The sequence below is a fragment of the Vidua chalybeata genome, chromosome 5 (assembly GCF_026979565.1).
Source record: "Vidua chalybeata isolate OUT-0048 chromosome 5, bVidCha1 merged haplotype, whole genome shotgun sequence".
Classification (NCBI taxonomy): Eukaryota; Metazoa; Chordata; class Aves; order Passeriformes; family Viduidae; genus Vidua; species Vidua chalybeata.
In genome coordinates, this window is record NC_071534.1 from 63213314 (window position 1) to 63240701 (window position 27388).

The 27388-nt window shown below is 34.9% G+C and overlaps 1 protein-coding gene across 1 annotated transcript in view; it reads right to left on the bottom strand.

Moving 5' to 3' along the window:
- Positions 1-27388, bottom strand: part of PCLO (piccolo presynaptic cytomatrix protein) — a 311393-nt gene that overhangs the window by 184287 nt on the left and 99718 nt on the right. The window lies entirely within an intron of this gene.

Below are 27388 nucleotides of genomic sequence, written 5' to 3' on the forward strand. Positions count from 1 at the left end.
TTAGTCAGATGGTTAATTTTTGGAGAAAAGGTTAGAAAAACGTGGTTAATTTAACCTAGGGAAATGAACCTCACAAATATGACTTATGTGGGAGGAAAGGTATATTGGCTGCAAACCAAATGGATATTAATGGTCCATGGACAAATTTAGCTTTAAAATTAGTACATCTTCCTTGCCAGTAGTGATTTGAAGTTTGGAGTATGATACAATAGGAGTGTGGTACAGAGAAACACAGTTAATTTCAATATATGATGTGATTGCCAACAAAATCACTCAATGATTCATGAAATCCTACCAGTTTTATAAACTACATTTCTGTAATAGTAATCATGAGCAGAATACATTATATCATTGGCATTAAATAGAGTCACAGAATTTAGTTGACTTTAAGCATCAAGGTGTCTTTTAGCCACCAAAGAGAGATCATAGAAATCCCCAAAAACTGGTTCAGACTAATTTAAAACATCACACTAAAAGGAAAAAAAAAAAAAAAAAGTAAAAATCCCTGCAGAATAAAGAATTTTGTCAACAGAAGGGGGAAGGGATTGCTTTCCAGTTTAAGAATGTGGTTTTTTATTTGCTAAAGTTGCAACCAAGATGAAATTGTTTTCTAAGCAATGCAAAAAAAATACCATCTTTTATCTTTTTCTCAAATAAAAGAGTTTCAGTATGTGATTGAGGAAGATTAAGTTATCTCAGCCTGTCATTATTGTTACTAATTGATATGTTTACTTATAAGCTGTCACAACTATGAAATAAAATAAGTTCTTTTCAATGATCTCTTTTTCTTCCACACCAAGTGATAAAGTTGTAAATACTGTAGCAGATTACCAGAAAAGTACAGAGGAATTGGTGTTTCTCCCGCGTGTCAGGAATTTCCTGTTCCTTAATTTAATAGGGTTGGGATTGCTGAATATTTCACTCAATTATGTACAGATGAAATACAGAGTATGACAACACAAAGATTACCTACTTCAAGTGATGACAATTATGAAAGTGCATACCCTTACCTTACTTCAAGATACATCTCAGCACCTTCAGAAAAAGCTCAAGTTTTGTGTTTTTTCAGCAACTATTCTGTTGTATGGGAATTTTTATTTTAGCAATCAAATTTAATAGATAATGGGATTTTTATATGTATAGTGTCTACGTATACTTTAATTTCCCTTAGTTATTTTGCTGAAATCCCTTAGAGGCTTAGAATTATGCTGTCAATGCACAAAAATATATCCCTAGTGTATATATACACCATCAGAGATGCAAATGAACCAAAACTGTAGAAAAATAACTGGTTTTTTATTGAGGAGGGGCTAACATCACTGTATTTGTTTTTCCTCTGTATCTAAAGGCACTGTAGTATGCTTGTTGTTGTTTTTTTTTTCATGCATCACTATAACAAGATGACTAAAAGCCCTCCTTTGTATTGGCAGGTTTAGCTGTAGGTGTGCTGCTGCCCAAAACAAAGGCATGATCCTTCCTCCTCAGTCCTACACAGAGAAATTCCCATTGAGCACTTTAGTACTTCTACTTTAGTACCCTTAAGTACTTCTTCTGTTACCATGGCAAAAACAACCCCAGTGAAGGAAAAAACAATAAAGTGGAAATGAGCATTATTCAAAGGCGAACCTTTTGTATATAAATCATTTAAGATATTTTTGAATATTGACTTCTATAATGAGGTACACATGAAAAATCATCTTTCTGTCCTTACACATCAATGACTATACAACTGTCTTATTAAGCAGTTTTCAAATCGACAAAGTACATCTCAGAGGGGCTTCTGTATTATTTTTGGCTTCTCATTTCACTCACAAAAGCCACTGCAGGTAGAGAATTTACTGGCAGGATAAGAAGATAATAGTTACATTCATAAATATATTTCAGTATATCTGACAACCAGAGTCAGATAAAAATTGTTGCAGTGACATTCTCTTTCACGGGTTCTTTTAAGGAAATTCCCAATTAGATGACTAAAATGATTTTGGGTTGCTTGCATACGTGACGAATGACCGTGCTGTTGTGCATTAATGAATAGCAGCATGTGACCTCTATTAATGCTATTCTTAACTTGCTTTGATAGAATGGTAGTTCCTAAAGATTTCTGTAGATTCTATAGACAAAGAAATCCAAAGTTGTATTAGTGTCTGAAATAATAATTTTATGGTAAAAATACAGTTTTATTAAATAGCTATTTTATAAACCAGTTTAGTCAGAGCTTTAAAAATGTTAGGCTATCGTAATCCTTCTTGGCTATATGTAGATGTTGAGAAGCCTCACTATGCTCCTTTGTACCCTTTATTACAACAGTCTCAAAGAATAACTGTTTTCTGTGCCTCCTAGCAGCTGAATCATTGTTTCCCACAAACTGGTCAGCAGAATACGTGAGTATTCCCATCCCACCATCGCTATTATTTGTTCTGAGCTGACAAAATGTCTAGTGTCACAGATGGCAGTAAAACAACAAACAACACCATCCCCTGAAGACTTTGTGGTCTATTCAATTCTGTGTTCAATGCTGACCTTTTACAGACAGTCTAGAGAAAATTGTTTTTGTTCGAAAACCAGATCTAGGTTCTGTAGCAAAAAGGAAAACTGCTATTTTTTACTACATCTCACAATATGTGTTTAGTTATAAACTACAAATGTAATCTTTCTATCTGAATCTTAATGGATCATATATATAAACACCTTAACCATTCTTTGTAAGAACTTTTTATTTTGGTCATCCCCAATAGAAATACAGAGACAACTGATATACATAATTTCTCTTGAAAGCCATTTTGCATTTTGTTTGCTCTTGCAAATCAGATAATTTTAAAACTAACATTTGCAGTTCACCCCAAAAATATGCTTTGAAAAACCAAAAATCTTTGCTAAGACAGATTGGAGTGTGTGTCTTTTGTCCCCGTTTTACCTAATAATGCATTAGTTTTTTAATGAAGAAGAATCTGTATGCTTCAAGTGAAATGCTATCAACAGAAATGTAAATACTTAAAGACAAAAAGGTGATTTTTAATATTTTTTTTTTTAAGTCTTAGCTCCATCCAGTCCCATCTAGCCTAAATTTTTAATACTTAACTGAGGATCTAAAGTTATGACCCTGGCTACTCAGATTCATTCAGCAAGCTATGGGATTTTCTCTCCAGATATGAACAGTATTGGTGGTCTGACTGTTGTATCTATGCCTGATTAGGGAAAGAGCCTGCAACAAACTGTGCTCCACACAGACCTCACTTCAAGGATGAACATGAGATTTTCTCAGAGCCTACACTAAAGTCCAAAGATAAACCTTTCTTAAAACAGCAGCCTGAAGAAAAGACCTAAATCTGTAATCTGATACTTCAATAAATGGTCTGATATTCAAAATCTCTAAATACTCGAAGACAGTTCCACTGACTCTTTTCCACTTTTCAGCTTGTCTCTTCTATTTGAATCTTTTTAATCAGGATCACAGTGTACATAATCTGTTTTATCAGTTATTTTTATTTTACATGGCTTTATAATTTCACTTTATTAGCAATGATTTATGTATAATGTTTGCTTTCAGTGTCATGTGAAAGATATCTGAATCCTTTAGGTGCCTGAAAAATGAGGGTGACAGGCAAAGAAACAAGCAGACAAAAAAATGGGGGATAATCCATAGTCAAGGAAACACACTATTCTCAATGAAGAGAACACAGGTCCAGCAGAAAGGGAAGGAAGGTCCCTTACCTGGCTTTGGAAAATTATATTAATTATTAGCTACAGAGAGGAAGAAGTTTGCATGTAACCATTTTCTGATATGCTGGCAGCTGCCATGGCAGTAAAGAGATAAAAGAAATAAACAAAGGAAATAGATATGACACCTGTGCAGAATGACCATGGCTTTGTGTGATATGGTACATGGTGAGAAGCACACAGGCCTTCCAGCAGCTTCTGGAGCTCTTCCCCATGAACATTTATCCTAAACACCTAAAATGAGGAGGTGAAAACCATACTGACCTCCCTGCCATGGGCAGTGTGTAGAGATGACAGAGCACCATAGCACAGAAATAGCCACTGCCTGGTTTTGCAGCACGTGGGCAGAATAACACTTTATCAGCAGGTGTGACCATTTTTATTGATAAGAGGCAAATTCCCAAGCCTTGAGGCAAAGCAGTGCAAAGTCTGGGGAAAGGCAAGGGAAGAGATGAGGTGCAGGTGCAAAAGGTAGAAAACAAGTTTTTTAGTCTCTTGTCTTCATCCTCCTTTGAGGCTGTTGCTGATCAGCTCTCTGGGAGACTGTGGGGACACGTTTTAAGTGACAATGATCTTTCCTGTATGTCCTGCTCATTGTCTGACCTTGCACTTTCCTACCTACAATTTTGCCTTTGTGCCATCACATAATAGAAAATATTGGAAAGATTGTCTTAAAAGAGAATATGCCATTTAGTCAGCAGGAAAATCCTGTCAAAACTTGTAACTTGAAAAAGGTGAGCATGCTGTGTTCTCCCAGTTTGGAAAATATGTACAAGAAGAATTAAAAATAAAATACTTTTCCTGGGAAACTACAAACCAATATGCATTAAAAATTCTTCTCAGTATTTTGTACAGAAACATGAGTGCAATCTGTTTAAAAGTATAACACACTGTGATGCTAGAGTATGACTTAAAGCAGATGTTTTCTTGGTGTTTAATGTGCAAATAAATCCTATATACTCCAGCAATCACACATAATAAGCTTGAGTTTACTTTCAAGAGACACCATAAAATTATGCAAAGAAAATACTAAATAATCTAAACCCATGTAAATCTGCCCAAAACAAAAGTACTGCTAACTCTCAATACAAATATTAAATATAAAAGGAAAATACAGTTCTTAACTGCTAGGAAAAAAAAAAAAAAACAAAAAACAAAACAAAACAAACAAAAAAAAAACCCGAAACAAAAAAAAAAAGTGAAATCTGGGGCTTTATTGTTCTGTCTCATTAGTGTCAATAAATCTGTCATAGCTTCTTGGAAGTAAGGGCAAGGCCCCAAAATATCCAACTATAGTAGGAGTACTCCATTTCCCAATGGACTTGCAATGCAAGTAATAGACATATTATGCTTGAAAATTATTTGTTTTATCCTTCTAAAAATAAATTTTTCTCATGTATCAACATACACACAGTACTACAAAGTGGCAAAAAAGCCCTACACAGACGGTGAAAAATGAAGTGCCTCCAAAATCACCTCCTTGCATTCCTTAGTGCACTTTCACTTCTTTTTGCTATCTTCAGAATGAAAAAGAATCCTCTCAAATTAACTGGTCACCTCAGGGCTAATACTAATTACACAATTACTTATATAGTTTAGCTGATTCAGAATTTCTCCTTGATGAGAAGACAGAGGATCCCTCCATACGTCTTCAAAAATATTTCAGGGGAAGGGCAAATCCATAATTTTACACTCATATATGCATGAATGATTCACAGACAGACATCCACACACATACAGAGGTATGCAGAACACAGGAAGCCAAACAAACTTATATACATAGAATTTTATGTCTAGAAGGGGCCATTATTCTCAACAGATTTGATTCTTCAATGCCAAAATCCTTCTAGTTTCATAAAGAGTTTTCTATTCTCAACGTTTCAGCATTTCTTAGAAAGATAACTAAATTTATGGGGGGAGCTTCTCTAGCTTCAAAGATTATTGTTCCAATAATTTCTCTGTCCATTGAATTTTTTACATGTTGGCTCTTAGATGACACAAAAATACAAAAATAAAAGAGAAAATATGAATTTTAATTATACTTCTGTTTTAAAGAATCATATTAAAACATTAAAAATGTAATCTCTAATGCAAGACCAAGATGCATATGATACAAGCTCAGCACTTTCCCACACTATGAAGCTGAACTGTAAATAGGAGTTATACTCACAGGCCCTTTTGGCAAAAAGTATCACAGTTATTTAGTCATGAAAATAGCTTTTGGTTTAAACTACATAACACTCTACAACAATAATGCTAAAAATATAATAAATACAGCTCTACTCTAAAAATAGCACATTTTCTATTTGCATTTTTTGTATTCTTCTTGTTGTTATTATTATTATTACTACTATACATAATGTATTCATACTTAATAGTTTTGTACCTTATGTCAGGTTTGACAAACCTTATTCTTGTGGTTAATATTTGTATCATTCTTACAATGACAGCAGAAACTGTACAGAAGCTTACCTTTTATCTTGAAAGCATGGCCTGCCTTGAACCATGTTTTAAAAGGGTAGCTGATGCTCAAGTGTCCTTAATAAAACTTTTAGATAAATTGAAAATTGTTGAAGAGTTTTAGAAATATTTTAAATATTTTTAATATAGTTATTGAGTTCTAAACTGCTGTTTTTACTCTGTCATTTCAGAAGAACACAGTTCTCTTACTTCACTTCTAAACCCAAAATATTAATATCTGTCACAAAAACAAACTAAAATTTTAATTCTCCAAACCTTGGACTGAATTCTATATTTTCATCCCTTATTAAAATCTCAAAATGGCAAAAAATAATCCTTAACATAAATAATAAACAAGAGAAATATTCATTTGAAGTTTTATGTTTTCAAATGTGTTGAAAATAGACATATCTTATTTTCTCATTAAAAGTCAATTTTGAAGTCTTAATTAATTTTGAAGCATTTGCTCAATCCTTGAAACACCCTTTTAAAGAACCTGTTTATATCATAAATAACACGATCTAATCCTCAGTCTTCCAGGATAAGTGATACTAATGTCAGCTTCTAATTAAATTAATTGTATGTTCTCTTTTAAGTCAAGAACTAACATCTGGAGATAAAAATGACAGAGAAGTCAATAGCTCTCAGTGGTTTGATGAAAAGTAAAAAACCCAAAAACCACAAAATGAAAAAAACTCCCAAAAACCCCACCCCAAACCCCAAAACTTTCTGCTTATCTTTGTTTTCTGGGCTATGAAAGCCCTCAGATGGCCAGTGAGATCCTGATAATTAAAGTGAAGTAAGGATCTCACCCAGGCAGCACCTCCACTTTTCTGTATAACAATCCTCAGCAAAAATATTACAACCACTTTTATTGTCCTTTTATTCCTCTTCAGAGACAGACCCACAGCTTTCTGTTGCTTACAAGCTCTCCACTCACCTCATGATACTCCTCTAAGGAATGGTCTTAAGCCAATGAAATAGCATTTTCCAAAAAAATAAAATAAATATATATATTCCCAAACAAAACAGTGGGATGGAATTCATTAGTGATCTCTAAATCTCCTTATTTTCCTAAAATTATCACAATTTCCACCAAAAAAACCCAAAAAGAATGAAAAAAAACCAAACCAACAAACTAACCAACCAAAGCCACCCAAGCCAACAAAAAAAAAAAAAAAAACACCACCAAAAAACAAAACAAAACAAAAAAAAAACCCCCACCAAATCAAAGCAAAAAACTACAACAGCCTTTTGGCAAAACTATTCATAATAGTTTTTTAGTTCTTGGTTTTGGTGCCTGAACAATTTAGCCACTGCACTCTCACCTTAGTCTATGATTTATAAAACCAGGATATAATTTGTTTGTTTTTTTTTTCTTTTAAAGAAATATATCTTTAGAATAGAAACTTACTCATAGTTTTATTAAACAATATAGCTTAAATTAGGAATTTGCATTTACATTCTACTTTTTTAATCATATATATATCATGTAAGCCAATTAAAAAAAAAAACAAAAAAAACCCAAACTTTTAGTAAAATATGCATCTGCCTGAGTAAAAACAAACAAACAAAAAATGCTATAATTTGATAGAAATTTTGAATAACCTCAGAAAGCAAGAGCCTTTGTCCAAATGGGCTATGGAGAGTTGCAGATATAAAAGAATGAAGAGTGTATTACAGAGATCATAATTGCAGATGTATGGCCCAGAGAATTCAAACTGCATCCTAAAACACAACAGAAATTATCATATCTGCATTATAGTCCATGTAATCAATTCCCAAGCTTTTGACACCAGAATAATATGCAGTCGGCTTGTAAAAAGAACCATTTATGGAGTTCTTTAAAAAAAAAAAATCTCTAGGCAATGAAGTGGAAAATTCACATCTGTCTTCAAGGGCATATCCGGAAGCAGCTTCCAGTGTGCAGAAGTGATCTTTTTTGTACATCAAAGCAGTTAAAATTATGTCCTGCAATCATCTGCATTTAATATAAACCTGGTACTTCAGAAATAAAGTTTTTTTTCTTTAAAGATGGAACTTGGATGCATAATACTGCACAATAATTTTAAATATTCTGCAAAAACTACTAAGCAGAATTTTTTTTCAAAAAATCTTGAGTGTCTATTGCCATGTTTTCAGATATGATGCAGTATAAATTTCATTAAATTCGCCATCTTATGTTATTGTTGATTGAACATTTAGCTCTGTAACCAATCTGACACAATCTTGTTTCATTCATTTATTAAGATTTTGCTTCAGTCTCCCTGATTATGCTTCATTGGCACTTAGAAAAAACATTATCCTTCTATGCTTCATTAGCTATTTCCCCATCATAGTTAAAAATGTACATTACGACTATAATCTATTATAGTAAGTGTGTATCTCACTCAGATAGTAGCAGCTCTTTTCAGTTCTCTCTTTCTAACAGAGTATTTGCCCAATAAATTGTTCATGGGACATTGCATCTTATAGAAGTAATTTGTAGATGGTGCATAATATTGCCAAAATATTCCTTAGAAATGACTTTAATTGACAGGGTTGATCATGGAAGTAGGAAAAGAAAGCCATATCTGCAACAAAATTGAGTATTTTATGACAAAAGTTTATCTAGGAAATTGTAGAATAAACTGTGCTGAACACATGAAGACAGAGAAGAAGTAAGCCTGGTTTTATCTGTTTTTACATAAAAGCCCTCCCTGAATTAAATCAACAAACCACATGAACTAATTTAAAAAGCAGTCACACAAATAAAAGTAGGAAATAGTTTATGAATTTAACAAAAAATGAAAAAAACAGCAAAAGTCAATAATTACAAAATTTTGTGGAAAACAGACTGTACCACAGTGCAGGCCTGACAGGACGAATGCTCACAAACAGGCATCATGAAAAGGAAAACCAGCTGCTGGAGGAAGAAGTATAGCAAAACCCAGAGGACTTGGAAGGCCACAAGTTTACAAAAAAAAAAAAAAACATTCTACTCTCCTTCCATCAGTAATGATCCTTCTCAGAAAACACAATGGTTTAAAAAAGAGGAAATGAGTGCTGCCCTATTTATCATGGTTTGGTGACCACTTTATGTTATATAACAGCAGTAAATATGGTAAAAACACACTTAAATAAAACTGCTTCTCTGTATGACTGGCTAATCTGCCTTTAGAGCTTTCTCTCTAAAACTTGATGAACTCTCTAGGAAGCTGTATGTTTGCTAGTTTGATTTGAAAAACATATCATTGTTGATCTATTGTCAAAGAATTCTGTCACCAAAAGCAGGGCTTGAAAAATTATCATGGGATCACGGGAGCCCAAATATATATTTTAAGAGCTTAAGTTTTAATATGAATCAGCTTTAATCAATATGGCAGAAAGTGAATTTTTTTTGTCCAAAGGACTATCTAGAACATGTATGCTTGATAAGAGTCTTTTGTGCCACTAATTAGGAAATTAACTCACCAAATTTCCAGAATTTCTGGAGATCATAAAATATGTCATACTCAGTCTAAATAAAAAACTATAAATAGATAAAAGATATAAATGAAGTTCTAGAAATTATTAAAAGTCATATTAAACATAATGCAGCATTTCAGACAAACTACTTTTCTTAAATCTGACCCAGATCGATTCTCAATTCTACTTGGTTCTAACTCTCCATGCTTAGCTGGAAAGTGTCAGAATCTTACTTTTTTTTTTTTTTTTTTTTTTTTGGCAATGATGAAAGGCATAAAATATTTCTAAAATGTCTTGTGAAAAAAACTGCATGACCACATTACATTTTTATAATCTGTGCATATTTTTATTGAGCCACTTATAAACAGCTAAGGGAACAAAAAAAAAAAAAAAAACACTGTAGAATGAGCAGACTAAAAGAATCTGGAAAACGCCATTTGAGCGCAAAAGAAAGATCATATTTTAGGAAGCTCAGAGAAGACACCTGAAGGTACCTATTTTGTGCTACTTTCTGTTCTCATTACAGCTTCATGATTTTCACCAAAAAATATTTGTTTGTGATATTTTTTGATCTCATTACAATCTATGTGACAAGAAGGCATTATGAATTTGCCATTTTCTATTCCTTTTACAATAATTTTTACAGGCATAAATGGTACTGGCATTCATGGTTGACAGTTTACCACTCTGAGCACAGATCCACTAGATAGGTAAGCAGTATCTGATTTTAATCTCACTTTTACCTGGTGAGATTTACAAGTGCCCTCTGTAAAACTGAGACCTTTGCCGATTTATGCAAATGTCATGTCAGATATAAGTAAACATGAGGCTAATCTACAGAGTTCAGACGCAAAAAAACCCCAGCGAATCTGGTGTCACAACAGGTGAGGTGCAAATATTTAAATTTAAATATTATATAACTATGTTTAAATATTCATATATTTCTTTAGCTTTTCTGTCTGATCTAGGCTATTTATTATAATATCAGTTTCTGAAGACTTGTGTTATGTTTTCTAAAATATTATTCCTTTTTCAGACTCCGCCATTCTTTTTTCTGTGTCACGCAGATGATGACAAGCTGCATTTAGACAGTTTGCTCATTTCAGGATGTCAGAGTCCTGCTCAGACTTTAATTCACAATGCTCATAAAAAAAAAGAATGATTACAGCATTCTGTGGAATAGTCAAAGTGTATTTCGAGAATTTATGATTTATTTTAGACAGTTTAGTGAACCAGACACAAGCCCAGCAACTGATCTTTGGTTTAGCATCTGTATTTCCTTTTGCTCCTTACTTACATTAATTTTGAGGAAATTAGAAAATTAGAAAAGAAAATATCCCAAATATAAAGTTTGATGACAAATGTTATAAATTCCTGCTTTCTATGGTATTCCAGAAAAATGGCAGAAAAAATGTATAGATAATTTCTCATCTGTGAGTAGGACTCCTTCTAAGGCCTTTTTAAAATTCTACATAGGGACAATGTGGCTATCCTAAGTATCAGGGTTATAGAAAGAACGTGCATAAACTCCAGTTAGTTTTCTAGAACTGTTGAAATACAATTCAGTATTACAATTACATCCATTCTTGATGTAATAAAGAACATTTGTTGACTTACACAATACACATCTAGAAGAGATGCACAGTGGTGACTGTTGTGACATTCAAAAACTGTTAATGTGCTTCAATGCAGATCAATAATTGCCATTGGAAAAAAAAATGCCAATAAATCCCAACAAGTAACTTGAGATTATGTGTTTCCAATAAAACACTTCTGAACTGTTAAAAATTGATTGTGATTTAAGGTAGGTCTGTTGAAGTTCATCTAAACAGATGACTTAAAATTAAGATGTTTTTAAGGTAATCAAATTTTTCCTCTACAGAACCTGTGAAAAAAAATAAGATTATTTGAACTGCAAAAGGATTAACAATTTCTTGAATATAGCAGACTTTAACTAAAGTAAGTCATATCTGTTCAGCACACTGTGGCTAAAGAGAATATTTGACATTCTTTGTGTGGGGATATGTATATTTGTTTACCTGCAAATTTAAAGTTTCTTAGTGTGGAGTCTAGTAGTATTCACCACTCAACCTTGACAGAAAAATCAAATATTCTAATTTAATATCTGGACTCACCATAATCTTAATTGGAATCAACTCAATTTTATAAATAGTTAATTTGGCAGATCATGCTTTAGTACTTAACATGAAAGGTGATGGAAAAAAAATAATTTGAAAGTGCTAGAAGGACAACTTTTGAAGGTTGGTGAGTCTCTCTTCTGGAAAATACTAAAAAAGAACAAAGAAACACAGAACTGTAAATCCATCTCCCCCTCTTCCAGTGTATAAACACCATCTGAGATAAAGGAGAATGGATGTCAGTGGGACATTAATCTTGCCTGACTTGTAATACCTGACAATATACCTGAGCTAGGTACAACTAACTTTACAGGGTATGAAAGAAGAATGCTTCTCACAAACACAAGTCTAATTTATCTGTCTTAAAATTTAATACAACATAGGCCTAAAACATTTTAAGTGAGAAAATTAGACGTTGAATCTGTAGCCTGCTTAGCCATTACAGCATTTCCTCACGAGTTGTGCTGCTTTACGCCATCAGTCTCCTTAATGGGCAAGGCCCCATGGCCGCATCTTAAAACACATGGGTCGATGTTTGTTCTCTAAAACTGAGTTCAAGTGGCACAGCAGAGCTCGTGTCTGTAAGTCTTTGCTAGCCCTTTCCCCTAAAAGCAATTTAGCCCAAACCAGAATGACTCCATCCAGACTGGCTGTGGTAGTATTTTGCAAGTTATTATGCAAATTATGACCATCAACTGACCTGTATTATTATTATCATAAGTTGTTGTGTGCTGAAAACATTCCAGGAAACATGCTGATCAACAGTACAAGCAGTTCCAGTCTATAACTTGCTCCACAACTCATGATTAGTTTACTAATAATTTATTTTGCTTATAGTCTCATTATATCCATTGTGTTGGACAAGAACATCATTTCAATACAGCAGTAACACTTTTTTTTTTGCACCATTCCATTAAATATTTCAATGTATTCAGGAGAACTCTGTGTTTTAAAAGAGACTAAAGGGAATTGTTACATCTGATCAGCTTAAGCATTGTAGCTGAAAATAAAAACAGACAGATTCTTCCTTCTAACTAAGAATAGAGTTTAATTCTGAATGAATGCTATGAATGAATTCACTCATATTTAATTTGATGTAAATTAATGATAACCTCTAAAATAGCATAGCATAGATTATTTGCATTACAGATCAACTCTTAAAAGAGTGTAGTTTGGTCATTACTACAATTTGCAAATTGGTACTTAATGGTAAATTCTTATATTGTTCAGTCCTGTTTAATTCTGCAATTTATTCTTATGAACAACTTTTTGCAATGAATTACAATCTAATTTTATGTCCATGAGAGCTTTCACATGATTTTCTGACTCCATTTTCATGCAAGAGCTGTGAGAATTTTTATTAAGTTGATTATTTTAAACACCTATACTGAAAAGGATTAGACTATTGCAATTGGCTCTTACTATAATAACCACTCTTTGAAACCAGGATTCAGATTTTGTGGACTTAATCTGTCTCTAGCATATGTAAATTTAAACCATATTCAGGAATGTAAGAACATTATGAGAGGAGCACCGAATGTAAAAGACAAACCATGTTGCTTAATTGCTTCATTTAGCTCTCTAATACATGATAGTGTAGAATAAATTCTAGACATAACTTCCACAATTAGAGTTTATATTAGAAATTCTGCTGTTCAGGAAAAGAAAAAAACCCAAAACAATCCATACCAGTCAATCTGCCCCTCCCCCCTCCCCAACAAACAAACAAACAAACAAACAAAAAAAAAATCCAAAAAAGGCCACAGCCAAAACCAACCCACAATGATGAAAAATAAATGTTATAACCTTGAAGACCTGCCTGAATAAATATACAAGAGGTAGAGGATGTCTTCAGTAATACCTACATATAATTTGGAAACTGTTGACTCTAAACAGTGAAAAATCCAATAAAACAGTGATTAAACACTTGACAGTGTCAATTACTGTACATGAGAGCCTAAAAGCAGGGGGATAATGCAAATCTGAACAAGTAAATCCAAAGTTTCTGAATTTCCAGTTAAGGATTTTTTAAAATTTATTTTTCCATTTTCTATTGATTCATTTTACTATCTTAAATTATCTTGAAAAAATAGGGCAAACAGTATTTTAGAATCTCTTTTTCAGAAGCATTCATATATTATTGCAAGTCCACAAGCCTTCAACCCCAGAACATATCTGTATGTTATAGGCCATTTCTCTAGATGGAAATTTTATTTTATTTTTATTCATTCTTCTAGGATAGCAACCTTCTTGACAACATGCTGTTTTGTCAGCATAGTCATGGCTCATTGAAATGAAGTTCACTGAGAAGTTCAGAGGTCACTGAAGAGCAGAGAGTCAAACATATTTTTTTAACAGAATTGATTCTGACTGAAGGTAGAATTCAAATCACCTTTACAAGTATACTCAGACACACAGGCATCAGCTTGTATTTTATGTTGCTTTACAAGAGATATAACTATGATCATAAGTCATACTTAAAAACTAAGTAAAAAACTATAATAAAAATGGTCAAATTTACTATTCTAAAATATCGTATTCCCTTGTAGGGTATATATTTTAAAGTATATCACTGTTTTTTTCTGAATAGAATAATAAATGCTGAAAACATTTGAATATTTACCTTTGTTAATCTGTCTGCAAACAAGTGTGAATGTAAGTTCCCATTACAAACCAGAGCTAAACTAGTATATTCTTATAGCACAAAACCTGCAGAATCCAGTAATGCTCACAGCATTCATAATCTAAGGCGCATCAGGATGAATAGAAAGTGTGATTAGGCATCTTTGAAAACAGTTTGCACAGTGCATGGTTTCTTACTGAGAGAGTGCACTGAGCTTTTTACATCTGACATGACACAGAATGCATTTTGCCAGTAATTCATAGGAACAGAATGCTTAGCTTCAACAGGAAACACTCCAAAGAAATAACTGGATTCCAGGGAGAGATTAAGGTTTAGCATCTCCTTTGTTATTGCTCAGACAAGTTAAGGTTTTGCTTCTTTGTTTTACTCCTATCGAAAGTGACTGTCAGGAGCAGGATTTCACTGTTTTAGCCATGTGATGATATACTTTTAATGAAGCCCGACAGAGTCATTCACACATATTTGTTGCTGTTGAGACAGGGTCAGAGGAAATCACTTCAGACTACAGAAATTTCTTGTTCACTTCTGCAAGAGGTAAATTAAATCTAAGGTTACTTTAAGGTACACCAGGACTGGAATCACTGCTCTATTCATGGAGATGCACAGGGCTTGAGCCACTCTGTGACATGTTCCCACCTGAATCATTTAAGTGTTATATCATAAAATGTTTACTCATTGACATGAACAGTATTCTACATGGATAAAAAAAAAGGAATATGATAAACACATCTCTAGTTCCTATGGTCTGATAGAGACGAACAGTCTCTGTGATACATTTTTAATAAATAATTCTGTCACCACTTGCTCTAAATGATCAAGAAATACCTATATATTAATGTAGGCTTAGACATCAAAGAGCTACACAGATATTTTTGAATATAAATATCATTTTGAACTCGTTTTTACAATGTTAATTATATATGAAAAATATAATCGTTAAAAAATTAATCTATGCCAGACTTTGTGGAAATTTCAAGAATAAACCTTCACTTGAATCAGGTAGAGATTAAATATGAAATTGTCTCTTCTAAAGCATTTCAGAATATCTAAGCTGGGAATTTTTTAACTGTCTAGAGATTAAGGTAGTAAAGGCTTCTTGCCCAGTTTCAAATGAATCTTTCTCCAATGTATTTGTCATGTCTAAAGTTTGAAATATCTTTTTTCCCACAAAGTAATTTTTATAATTACTGCCGAACTGTAATCTTACTTTCTTGTTTAGCCAGCATTCAGAAGACATTAACTCACTTCCACTCTAGAGAACTTATTTGATGTTTATTTAAGCATTTAATTTATTTCAGCAACATTTTCCTTAAAGTCTTCACAGTCTCTCACTGACATGCACAGAAAAAAAGGAAGAAGAAAACATTGAGAGGAAAAGATAAGTGCACTAAGAACTTCCATTTCCAGAAGAATGTTATGAAAGGCATTGATTAACCTTATGTGTCTGAAATGACAGCCAATGTGCAAAGAAATCATTACTTAATGCTGATAGAAACTGTCAACCAACAGGACACTTCAGGAATATTTTTGTGGTGCTCAGAGATTAACTGACAAACTACTGCATAGGGATGGGAAATGTATATGTTCATGTAAAGAAATGGGGGATTTTTTGTGTTGAAATTCTGTTTTGAGTGATTCTTTTTGGGAAAATACTTAGAAATAAATAATGATAATGTAATTTCTTCATATTGCCAGAATGTGAAAAATCCACATATGTAAGACAACACCTTCTACTGAGAAGTCTTTTCACTTAAAAAGATGCATTAACACTCCAAAACACAAGAAAGGAGCTGGAAGATATGAGCCAGTATCTACAAAAGACCTGTGCCTTCCGTACTGCAAACAAGAAAAAAATTATACTCTAACATGCTTGAAAAGGTATCGGGTACTTATGTTTAGTCACCTCAATCCTAGTCTGGAGTTCTGAGTTTACGTTATCAAGAGCTCACATTAAAGTGTATTCTTAGTGGTATCTCTCTAGGATGCCCAATTCCCTCTCTAGGCTCCATCAGGCGGTTTGACTGGATCTTCACTTACATTAATAGGAGGATGGATACCTATTTGTAGTCAAATAAATCTAGAGATAGTAATCTTTATCTGAATCCCACCCAGTCTCAGTGAGCACCAGGGACAGAATGGGAAAACTCAGAATTTGATCCAAAATGCTTGCCATTTCTTCATTGAACTTTGTATTAGAAATTTGAATCTACTATAGTATAAGTTGTGACTTCAAATTCTTTTTAAGATATTAAATGAAAATTTTAATAATGCTGAGTTAAAAGGTTCAAATATAATTCAAAATAAGAACAAACAGACCCCATCAATGATCCTACAAACAATGACAAAAAATAAGTGAATAGAAAATAAGATCTAAAATGTAATCTCAGGTCTTATTATTATTTGGTGAAAAACGTAGTTACATTTCTACTTCAACTTCTGTTTATGAAGCAGTAGAGAAAAACTTGTTAGAAACATCACAAGTTATAGAAGTAAACTCCTATAAATGTTTATATACAAGGATTCACACACATCAGTGAACACAATCATGATATGGTGCTTAATGAAGAAGCTCTCATTAGATAAGCTCATGTAACTACCAGCATGTGCACTATCAGCCCACTGCAGTACAAATTAAAACAGAATAGTTCCTTGTGATTACACTACTTCTACCAATGTTTAGTTAAATGCATTTTAATACAAAGTAAGGATAAGCTGAGAATATTGTTATAAGCAATGAAATTATTGCTTGCTGAACTTAGCTTCCAATATAGCCACACCACATGACTAAATGTTCATTCCCATTCTGACTAAATTTTAAAACGTGTTACAGTCATATACTTAGTCACATTTGTAACAAAGTTGTCTTATCAGTCGATGCTGTTATGATGACATAAGCTAGCTCATTAAAATGTCATATTAATTTTTTGCAGTCATTTAACAGTTGATATTCAATATATAATCATAGAAATGTTCAAGTTGAAAAATACCTTTAAGGTCATGGAATCCAACTGTTAAACCAGCACTTCCAAGCCCACCACTAAATTATGTCCTCAAATGTCATGATCCTCAAAGATCTAAAAGTCTTTTAAATACCTCCAGGCATGGTGACTCCAGCACTTCCCTGGACAGCCTGTTCCAATGTATAGCATCCCTTTTAGTGAAGAAAGGTTTTCCTGACACCCAAACCTTCCCTAGTGCAACTTGAGGCTGTTTCTTGTCATTTTGTCATCTGCCACTTGGGAGAAGATAACAATCCCCATTTCACATTTTCACACAACTCCTTTCAAGGAGTTATACCCCCAGATCTCTCAACTGTTCCTCCTTAGATTTTTGCTCCAGACCATTCCCTAGCTCTGTTCCTTCTCTGAACTCTCTCCAGCACCTCAATGTCTTTCTTGTAGCAAGGGGCCCAGAACTGACCCCAGGATCTGAGGTGTGACCTCACCAATGCCGAGTACACAGGGACGATCACTGCCCTGGTCCTGCTGGTCACACTGTTGCTGATACAGCCAGGATGCCATTGGCCTTCTTGGCCACCTGGGCACATGCTGGCTTGTGTTTAGATGGCTCTCAACCAGCGTCCCCAAGTCTTTTACCACCAGGCCATTTTCTAGTAACGCACCCTCAAGCCTGGAATATTACATGGAGTTCCTGTCACCCAGGGGCAGGACCTGGCACTTCATTTTATCACTGATGCTAGCCCATCAATCCAGCTTTTCTGGATCCCTCCAGAGCCTTCCTTCCTGCCAGCATATCAACATTCCCCTCATCTTGATGTCATCTGTGAATTTACTGAGGGAGCACTCATCAAGAAGGGTGGGTACCACCCTTCTTGGGTGGTAGCTGTGGAGAGGTACCACAGCTCAGTTGATCTTTGGTTGTCAAGCTGCTACAATTCAACTCACATCTGATCATGTGTTTGAGCACATTTTAGAACTTACTCTAAAATAACTTAATCCTTTACCAAGCAAATAGTTTGAATAAACCGATCGAGTAAAGGAATTAGCCAAGAGAAAAAATCAAATATGAGAGATTGATATAATACATCAAAACCACTATTTTGTGATGAAATTGTAATCACACAACTGTATGGTGATGATCAAGACTTAGTTATTAAGCTCCTTGAGGTATATATGTCTTAATTAAGATAGCTACTGAGCCTAAGTGACTTAGGACCTATACAAACTTTCTTGAACCAGTAGACTTACTGGCTGATATTATGAGTCATAAAACTGTTTTAGAAACAAAAGCAAGGTGATTCTGTAGCTGGAAAAGGATGTGATCTCATGAAACGTATCTGTTGCAATTAAATTTTTCAATACAGACAAGCAACAGGAAGGTCCATTTTGTACTTACACAGGGGTTCTTTTGGCATTTCAGCATCAACAGATGTCATGAGGTGAGGAAGCATGCGGCATCAATGTGGCAATCCTATCTCAGAGCAGAGATAGCCTGCAGAAGAGCTTTTGTAAATGTCTAAACCCACACTCCCTTGGCATTTCTTATCTAGTGTAATGGTCTGACCAACTTCTAAGTAGGAATCATGCCATGATAACAGATGGATAAAAGTGTAGGCAGCAATAGGAGCATGTACCAGCATCCAGTATATTTACTTAGACTTGGAAAACCTATCCAGGAATGACTCAAGTGACTGAAATTAAACTCTATGGTCAGAATAGTTTGCCAATGGCAATTCATCTCTTGCCTCAGTTAACATTTCAAAGTACATACATTCTGCCCTTTCTAAGATAGGGATAACACAGTAGGAAAATAGGCTTTACAGTAAATATAAATCATGTCCTCAGTTTTATCTGACTTGAGGATGTTGCATTCTGCTGGCAGGTCTGGGACTGTTGCTGGAGCTACCCCACACAAGACTGGGACAGCCTTGGAGATCTTTATTTACAAGACTCCTTAGGGCGAGTAGTGCTGTTTTATCAGCACTTTAGTCATCACAGTAATTGCTGAGCTGGCCCCTACTGTGCTGCAGATGAGGAAGGAAGGTTGCTATTTTCAGAATTCTCTGAAGAGGTATTTGTGCCCTTTGACAAAGTGGTTTTCCACCCCATTACGTAAAAGCTTTTCAGACTAGCAGGAGGAAGCCTCTAATAGCTCTTGAGAGACACAACTGGCTGGTTTGTCAATAGGGTAAAGGGTTTTCTACTCAGATTTTCACAGTCTGGTTACAGGAAACTGCTACAGAAAATTTTCCTGACTCTTGTATCCAAGGTTTCAACATTAAATCGAATAGAACTGTATCCAGACAAAGATCAATCGATTAAGCCAAAAAGAACCCACACAAAAAAAAGCTCCTCAGCAGTGTCTGCTCAGAGGGCAGGCAGCTGCGAGGTTATCTCTGCACAGGGAAAGCGCTTGCTTTTTTCCTGACAAATGCAGATCACGATTCCATTATATGAAGGAGACCAGCTTCCTGGTCTCCTTCCGAAGTTATCAGTCTGACAGTAGTATATGAAAAAACAGAATGAACTCTGCCCTCAAAATAAGAGTCACAGAAATTAAATTTGCTTGTACCTTACCATACAGTGCAGCTGAAATCTAGTTTCTGATAAACCTTAACCAGAACTCTACAACAATATAAAATGGAGAGGCATGGGACAGAGGAAGGAAGAACAAAAGTTATGAAAACTCTTGTACAAAGTAATGTTTTCAAAAAGCATACAGGACATTTATTAAACAAACTTGCCTTCCAGGAAGCTTTTATACTACAGTGCAGGTGTCTCACCAATTCTTGTAACAATAAAGATATGACACATGACATGATACAACCAAATAACATATTTTAGTGTCAAGTCTAAAATGCCCTCCTGCAAACTTGAAAAAAGCTCCTGTCTTCTAGTACTAGGAAAAAAAAAAAATATATAGCTCCTGTCTGCTAGTACTTAAATGAGAGACTTCATTTAAATGAGACTGTAATACTTTCTAGCTCACTTCTCTGATGTGGTATAATACGCATTAAAATAAATAAAATATACACATGGTATTTATTAGCTATCCAATGAAATCAATTGTTTTCAAAATAACATTAGTGTCATATTTTTGGTGCTTTTCCAAGGGTTAGACTGATTTAATTTGCAGAAGAACATAATACTGATGATGCATGTGTTAGGTTAACAGTTGGCCTTGATCTTAAGGGTCTCTTCCAACCTAAATAATTCTGTGAGCCTATAATATTTTCCCATATAAAAGTAGACACCACATTAAGTTATATTACTTAAGAATATTATAATCCAGATCCCATAAGCAGCAGTACCACTACCTGTGAAGTATCATTATAAGTGAACACATCATTTTAGAGACGCAGACACTTGACACCAGGTGATAAACCAGGTATCAAGCCTTGCAACATTCTAGAAAAGCTACATATTTACTGCAGATTGGAAAAGAGGGAGACTAGGACTAGAGAGAGTACCTGTGTGAAAATAAGGAATGCCTCTGCTTTTCAGGGCATTTCAAAGAAACACAAAATATTCTGAGTCAAGAGGTGTGGGAACCCAGGACATCCCTCTGGCTGCCCTGTCTGTTTCGAGACCCTGGCAGAGGGCTCGGAGACCTTGGCACAAAGTCAAAACCACCTGTGGCTTCGATTTTAGCCCATGGAAAAAACTGCCAACTTTGTATGAGGAATTACAAGCCACAAGGGTTTGAGTAGTGCGGTAGTTGAATTAACACAGGGTGAAAAAGTAGAATTTTAGGGTTTTAAAAGAAAGAGTTCAAGGGGACAAGACAGAGAGATTTGGGCGTATTCTGACCTTCTTCTCCTTCTTCTTGCCCTCCATGTCTTACTGTGATGGCGACACTTTTCTATTAGTTTAAGGTAGAGACACACTGTCCAACATAAATGATAGATATTGGCACGTTATTGTAAACATAGTACACGCAGTTTTTAGTATAAAATGGTAACACCACCCAAAGGGGAAGAGAGTCTGTCACAGACTGACCTGCTAGACAGACCGCAGCTCCTTGAGAAAGCATGCTATAGATAAAGAGAAAATGAACAACCTTGAGAAGCCTGCCCTACGCATTCTGACTTCTTCTTTGGCTGCACAGGCTGGGAAGCAAGGACTTTTGCATTCTCGGGGTCACCTCGACCTCCAGACCCCTGAGAGAGAGGGACTCAAAAGGATAATGAGTCCAGTTCTTAAGTGATTCCATACAGGGATCAAACCCACAGCCTTACTTGGCAAATTCAGGTTGATTTAACAGAAACTCCTTTACTCTACGAAAAATTTTAGAGAATACAGATTCACCAAGTGCGTCTGCCATGGACAGCAGTTTGCCATGTTCAGGTATTTGGTCTGTGTCTGCAGGATATTAGCCCCCACCAAGTGTTACAAGCCCATCTGCTAGCAGAAAGACTTCTGTGAGATCCAGCTTTCACATCAGGGTATGTACAAAGGGTGATTTGGCAGGGAAAGACTGCAACAAGGTTGCACAGCATACAAGGCTCTGGGTCCTGAGAGAGCTGCTAGTGCAGTGAAACACATTCAAAAATGGTGACTTTGGAGTTTCTTATAATGCAGTGCTGTTGATGATAAGGTATTCTGTTACTTAAATAAAGCAATATATTGGTAAAATCAACGAAGTCCTGAAATGCTCCTTTCTTTCTAGTGATTACAGCATAGAGTAGAAAATTCAAAACCAAGCACATTTGTTTTGAGTACAATATGTTGGTCTAATGCCAAAAAGAAAAAACCTTTTCAAATTCTGGCATTGTTTTACTTTCCTAACTCCAGGATTCTTCCCTGGATGTTTAATCTGATAATGGCTCAGTAAATGATTTCTTCCATTCACCTGATGACAGCTTCAGAAAGCTAGTGCCTGTGTCCTGAAGGGATCCCAAATGATGCTCTGAGAACACAGAAAATGACTAATCTCTGTATTTAGGTTCAGGCAGTTTTTGAGAGCTGCAAAGGCAAGCAGCCCAGCAAGCACCTTTATGTGTTCTACAATATGTCATAGAACACATGCTATGAGAGATACCTAGTCATATGTGGCATGATTAGTAAGTCTCCCTCCTAATGAACTTTTTTTTTTCCATCTCTAGATTCTGGAACACAGATGAGGTTGATGCATTAAAACCAAATTAATTTGATTCTTAAGGATCCATTCAGAGCCCTGAGGAATAGAGCAGGCATAGGTTATATCGTCAGTAGGAAACAACTTGAAAATTTTTATTCATCTGTTCTAGACATTTGATCACTCACTGACTACATTGTCACAGCCACAGGATCATGAGAGATGGAAGATAATATAGATCATCTAGTCCAGACAAGATTTTCCAGACATTTATCATTCATATCCTTCACACATGTTCAGCTCACACAAAGGTGAGACACCTGGCCATTAGACAATTGCTAAAACAAACATCATGCTGGCCTCCCATGAGTCCAAAACCTGCAGCCTTTCACTGGTTATGGCAAAACAAGTATTTGCTGGGCCATAAGGCATAGCTCTCTCCTGCTTCCATTCTGAAATAATCACGGATGTAATTATTTGGGAATTGAAATAAAAATTGCTCTAACATTTATTCCATCCAGCTAAAATACTTTTAAAAAGATCTCTCATTGCCCTGTTTCATAGTAACTCAGTAATCTCCTGAGGATGAAGCATGTCTCCATGCTGGATCTGTGAAGATATGGAGGGAGACAGAGAGCTCTGGAGAGACCAAATATGGGTGTTCAATACTATCACAAATAGTGAGCTGTAAAAATTTCAGTTTTGAAAGAAAAAATGGGCTGACACAGATTGTACTCTCTCCCTCCTAAACATGTCACTGACTGGACTTATAGAAGGGCATTTATTGGGTCAAGAGAGAGGTTGTAGGTTTGGGCTCCTATCCGTATGCATTGAATGTAGATTATTTCTGCAGCTGTAGCTGAGTCCTTCTGCTTACTGTGTCCTTCTGCCCACATCACCCCTTACATGACATCAGTCAATACCAAAAGGCCAGCAGAGCTCTGCCATGGGCCCTTAAGGTCACAAGAGAATCTGCTGTGTGACACAATACCCATTTCAAGCTAGAGAGCAGGGACACTAGCTAACACTCTTTGTCACACATCCTCCTCCTGCTTTCCAATTTGTGAGGAATCAACCTCACAGTCCCCTCATCACAATCCCCTTTCACTGTCACACAACCTGCTCTAGGGAACTGAGCACACGTGTCAATCATACTTTCACAGATGTTTCGCAGTCAGGTGGGGCTAAATGGTTGAGATACTTTAAAAATCAAAGTCAGGCTATAAATAAACCCAAGTATTAGCAGAGACTTCTCTAATTCATTTCCAGCAGTATAATAAACATATGCATAACCTCTGAAATCTTGTACTAGATGCCTCAGGAATGCAGCAAGTATTACTTCTGATTTAAATCAGGCATGTTAGAAACACGGGTTTTGGAGGGAAGAACATGTGCCAAATTTGGGGAAAAGGGAGTGATTGGGATTGTTGCCACAAGAACTCCCTACTTAATTTTAAAACAAAGACTGCCATTAAATGTGAATACATGCTAATCCTTAGCTGAGGGAGAAAGGAAATAACTTTCATTATCTGTGATGATACAAGATACATACTATTGATTTGTTCATATATTTATAAGCTATTTCTTAGCTATTCAATATTCATTGCCTGCAATGTTCCCACCAGGATAGACAGAGACATGAAGTTCAATGTTCCAGTGATAATTTTTCAGGAAAGAGAACTTTCTGTGCATGGAAAAAAAGAAGAAAGTCGGATAAATTAAATAAAATGGCTATGAGACTAAAGATCACTGGAATATGTCATTATCTTCTTTTTTCCATATTAGAAGAAAAAAGAACCCACACACACAAAAGGGAGCTGTGAAGGAAAAGAAATAATAAATCCAACAATACACAGTATAAGATCATCTTATTAACTTGAAAAACTAAGTTTGAAGAAATTCAGTAGAATCTGTGGTTGCACTGCCTAAGAATTACTTGGTTACAGCTGGCAATTTTAATAAAGCAAGAAACTATAAAATAATAGAATAATTTGTGTTGGGAAAAACTCTTTTAAGATCATGAAGTCCAACTGGTAAACTAGCACCAGTGGCAAGTCGTCAGCGAGACCTCTAAATTTTTGTTAGCTTATGTTTGGCTCTTTCCTGACAGCAGATGGGATTAAGATCACTTTGCTCCCGTGACTTTGATTTGCTTGTAAGAAGCAGTTTCTGTATCCTTAAATTTACCCTTCTCGATACTGAAACATATGCTACACTGCCCACAAGACATAATTCATCTAAAATACACACAGCTCCTAATCAGTGTTCACTTAGGCTTTCACTAGACAAATCATTACTGGATATTACATACAATTTTGGGAAAAAATACTGCTTCTGAAGAGGGCCAGATGTTCTTTTCTACAGCTACTGCTTCAGTTTCACTGCATACAAATACCATACACTCCCAAGGAAACATTTTAAAACCTAGTAAGAAAGGGCTAGAAAAATACATATGGTATATATGTTAGAGGTAAGTGGAAGAGATAAAAACTCCCTTGTGACCTGCTCTGGACCTCTGCAATAAATTTACTTCTGCTTAAGACCAAGAAAAGGTATAAGTATATATCCTGGCACACACACATCTCTTTTTTTGTGCATAGAACACAAGGCAAAATTCCCAGGAATCAGCACTGTTCCTCATGTTTTCCATATGTATGAGCTCTACCCAGTATGGCAGAACAGCCATATGTGTTACTGCATGTAAACAGAATGGAAAAAAGAAAAGGTCATAGTTTCTGCTGGATTTTCGAGGTTCTATCAATAAAAACAAACAAAAAAAAATGTATATACCAAATCAATAAATCTATGTACAGACAGAGAAATACATATTTATACTTACATATACATGCATCAGCACCTACACATAGCTCTATCATTTCTTAACCACAATAGGGAATACAAATTAAGGATAACATTCAATATGCTTGTATATATTTCTTGAATCACAATAGCATGAGGACAACTTGCCTTTATAGCTAAGCAAATGTAAACTTAGAGAAGCACTTCTTGAACTATTAGCTTTCTCAAATAATTACCCCAAGTGGTTTCCACAATAGGCTGTCTCAATTGTTTTGAGTTTTGTGTGGCTTTGTCAGAGCTGAAATTGCCCCCACATTCAGAAGTTACTAAGGTCTGAGATTTTCTTATTTAATTTTAAATAAGAAAGTGATAAAGCCCTGAATGTCACTTGTACTATTTTCCACACCTGTGTAAATCTGTTTGAGTTTTGTCTTTCATTCCACAGTATGTAGCATGATAGGGGAGATGGGAACAAAGAAATTAGTTGGGTTTCTACCACAGAATCGAGATACTTGACTGGATTGCAAACTAACTGTTTGTATTCTGAAAATGTGATGCTTTCTGGTTTCCTATTTATTTTACATAATTTGCTGTTAAATTTATTATCTCAAGTTAAATGTTATTTCAGCGCATTTATCAGATGTATTCAGCTAAAATGCATTAGAATGTGACACTATTCAGTGCTTGTATCTTTTCATATTTTGGCTCAAAATTTGCAGACAGATGTGTAATCTATAGTGGATCCACTCATAATCTTTACCAGTAAAGTGTTTTTCAGCAGTTCTGAAGCCACTGAATTTAACATTTTGCACTTGTTCTGCAATTCTTATGATTTTTATTCTAAAGACCCAGCACTTTGTCATCTAATGCTGACAATATTCAGCCATTGCCTTCAGCTGATCCCACCCAAAATTTAATTTTCCCTCTCTACTACAAATTCTCCCTGCTAATTCTAAACAGCATTCACATACAAGCTCTAATCCAAACTCATAACCTGGCCACATGGCAAAAAAATCAAATATTTCTCAGACTTAACTTTTATTAGGATTGAGGGAACTTTCTCATCTTATGGATACATAAATAGTTTGACAGTAAAATTCAAAGAGTGGATATGGGAAGGAACAAATGCCACTTAAATCACTGTAAATAACTCTGTCATCGATTACAAACCCCTTCCTTTGCTTAGCAGTTCAGCATTTAAAATAGGATATTTAAAAGAACTGGACTTGATTATGCCAGGTTTCCTTCAGAAACTGTGGTGAAAATGAGATATTTCTAGGTCACCATTTTTTATCAGTGGAAAAAGGCACTAACATAGAGGATTTAATGAACAGATCTTTAAAAGTACCTACTTCTTTCCACTTATGTCATGATTCACCTGACAAAAAGTGGTTTTGCATTAGGCAGGTTCATGGGAGTTAGCAAAGGCACTTTGTGATTCTACCAATAACCTTAAACAAACATGATATTCGTATGCATGTAGTTCTAGAACTTTCCTAAGTTTACATGTTTTTCTTCATCATTTTGGTGTTTTTAACTTTTGTCTGAAGTTCTATATTACTAAAACTGTCTTTGTTTTTCAAGTCACTGGCTAAATTTTAAATTTTTTCAAAACCTCACTAATTTATTCCATTATTCAGTTATTAACAGTGCTTTAACTGAACAATTTACTATTTATATAATCAAATTTGTGCCAAACTACTGCATATAAACATAAGGCATTTAAGATAATTAAATTCTAAACATTCAGTATGGTTCAATTCACTGGACTCAGTGGCTATTCAACTAATAGATTTCAGTGAATATGAATTAAAAAAAAATCATAGCTAAATCAGAGAACAGAGCACTGACTTTCAAATCTGAAATTATTCCAAAAGCCTTTCCCTAGCTACAGAAATATTTCAACTTTTCAGGATTATACCCAAGCCCACAGACAGAATAAAATATTATGGCCTTTCTCCCCCCATTAAAAAGTTATTATTCATGTTTTTTATCAATAAGAAAATCCTGTAGTTGCTATTCTTCAAAGTCTTAGAAAATAGAAATGTAGCAACAAATGTAGCTAGTAAAAAAATAAAACCAGTTAATTACTGTCCTTTAAAACTCTAAATTTCCTGCAAGGAAATTTTAAACTACACTGCTTTAA